A 2,500-nucleotide genomic window follows, 5' to 3' on the forward strand; every position below is an offset into this window, starting at 1 on the left:
AACCTAACCCACGTTGCGCCCTAACCTAACCCACGTAATTGTTTGTTATATGAATCTAGAAATTCGTGTAGCGTTGCCTAATCGCAACCCTCTCAACATAGTTCGCTGCGCGCACACTCTGGTGTCCTGCGTATTGAATCATGTTACGGTGCCTACCCTCACAACATCTAGCGAGTGTTGCGTACGTTCCACATGGTCCCGCTATCCACTGTAATGTGTACTGCTATAAGACGTATATCGCCCCCCCCCCCCCTCCCCTGTCGCCTCTAGTTCGTCAGTCAGGAGTTTGCGTGTTCAATGAGCTTCGCAGCTGTGCAATGGCATCGGCATACGTACGCGGGCCACCTTCCACGTGTTCTCTCGTGCATACGTCGCAGCATGTATGTGGACTGATGTGGCGTGTCGTGACTCATAACATCCAGGCATGCAAGACCCATTGAATTCGCAAATGTAGATGGACGTCTACGTTTGCTGCCCAAGTTACGCAAATGAACTGGAAATCCGTTGTTGCGCGGTTGTTCGCGCTGGAGGTGAATCGTTGATATCGACGATCGGTACAGGTATTAACCGGTTGCTTCAGCGACACCCGTCATACCCACGAACGTGAGTGGGCATGTGGGTATGAAGCGATACGCGGCGGTGGCTGGGTGGGACCGTCCCCGGCCGGTGAGGGGGGGGCGCCCGGCGTGCTGGCCGCGCGCTGCGTGGGCGCACGCGCGGCAGCCGGCTGGTGGGGGCGCCCAGTGGCAGGCGCGCCGGCTGACGGACGCGGCAGGCGGCGCATCTGCGTGCCGGCGCACCCAGCGCGCGGCGCCGTGCGGCCAAAGTGGGTCCTCCCGGGCCCGGTGCGAAGCGCGGTGGACATCTGCAGTGTGCTGGTCCGATTGAGGACTGTGTGCGTTGAGGATGCGCCGCCGCCCGGCACTCGGCGCCGCGACGCCGTCTGCTGCTCGGTCGCCCCCGCGGTTCTCGCAGGTGGTTTGTATCGCAGCTGTGCGGATGTGTTGGCGCGTGCGCTGTGCTGGGAGAGTTCGCTTTGGCACCCAAGTGGGGCTCTGCCCCTCTGTGGCGCTGGCGTTGGAGCTGCCCGGTCACTGTTTGTGGCCGCGTGTTGTCTCCCGCCGGCAACACCACGACAGCACGCTCCCGGGCCTCTGTCGGCAGCGGCAAGCTCAGTTGGGAGCACGGGTGGTCGCACTGAAAGCGTCTACTCGCCTATCTCCGGGCGATTGCGCCTCTCTCGAACCCGACCAAGTACTTAGGACGGCGCTGCGCGCCGCCGGGACCTGAGAGGGTTTCGAGGTGTATCGTGCAGGGGAGCCCAGCCTCCTCCTGTTTGCAGAATAATTGAGCGGACGCTTGCGTGTTCGCGCGGGCCTCCGGGACACACTCCCGGGCGGCCGGCTGCTCAGCTCTAGTTGACGCAGCTCCCTGGTTGATCCTGCCAGTAGTCATATGCTTGTCTCAAAGATTAAGCCATGCATGTCTCAGTACAAGCCGCATTAAGGTGAAACCGCGAATGGCTCATTAAATCAGTTATGGTTCCTTAGATCGTACCCACGTTACTTGGATAACTGTGGTAATTCTAGAGCTAATACATGCAAACAGAGTCCCGACCAGAGATGGAAGGGACGCTTTTATTAGATCAAAACCAATCGGTCGGCTCGTCCGGTCCGTTTGCCTTGGTGACTCTGAATAACTTTGGGCTGATCGCACGGTCTTCGTACCGGCGACGCATCTTTCAAATGTCTGCCTTATCAACTGTCGATGGTAGGTTCTGCGCCTACCATGGTTGTAACGGGTAACGGGGAATCAGGGTTCGATTCCGGAGAGGGAGCCTGAGAAACGGCTACCACATCCAAGGAAGGCAGCAGGCGCGCAAATTACCCACTCCCGGCACGGGGAGGTAGTGACGAAAAATAACGATACGGGACTCATCCGAGGCCCCGTAATCGGAATGAGTACACTTTAAATCCTTTAACGAGTATCTATTGGAGGGCAAGTCTGGTGCCAGCAGCCGCGGTAATTCCAGCTCCAATAGCGTATATTAAAGTTGTTGCGGTTAAAAGCTCGTAGTTGGATTTGTGTCCCACGCTGTTGGTTCACCGCCCGTCGGTGTTTAACTGGCATGTATCGTGGGACGTCCTGCCGGTGGGGCGAGCCGAAGGCGTGCGACCGCCTCGTGCGTGCTCGTGCGTCCCGAGGCGGACCCCGTTGAAATCCTACCAGGGTGCTCTTTATTGAGTGTCTCGGTGGCCGGCACGTTTACTTTGAACAAATTAGAGTGCTTAAAGCAGGCAAGCCCGCCTGAATACTGTGTGCATGGAATAATGGAATAGGACCTCGGTTCTATTTTGTTGGTTTTCGGAACCCGAGGTAATGATTAATAGGGACAGGCGGGGGCATTCGTATTGCGACGTTAGAGGTGAAATTCTTGGATCGTCGCAAGACGAACAGAAGCGAAAGCATTTGCCAAGTATGTTTTCATTAATCAAGAACG

The 2,500-nt window shown here is 57.3% G+C and overlaps 1 non-coding gene across 1 annotated transcript in view; it reads left to right on the top strand.

Annotated features, from left to right (window-relative positions):
• The first annotated feature begins 1,428 nt into the window (after positions 1-1,428).
• The window catches only part of LOC126222503 (small subunit ribosomal RNA), a 1,907-nt gene continuing 835 nt past the window's right edge, over positions 1,429-2,500 (top strand). Inside the window, exon 1 of the ribosomal RNA XR_007543400.1 lies at positions 1,429-2,500. This exon is cut by the window's right edge and continues 835 nt beyond it. This is a non-coding gene — a ribosomal RNA (small subunit ribosomal RNA).

This window comes from Schistocerca nitens, unplaced genomic scaffold, assembly GCF_023898315.1.
Source record: "Schistocerca nitens isolate TAMUIC-IGC-003100 unplaced genomic scaffold, iqSchNite1.1 HiC_scaffold_236, whole genome shotgun sequence".
NCBI classification, from domain to species: domain Eukaryota; kingdom Metazoa; phylum Arthropoda; class Insecta; order Orthoptera; family Acrididae; genus Schistocerca; species Schistocerca nitens.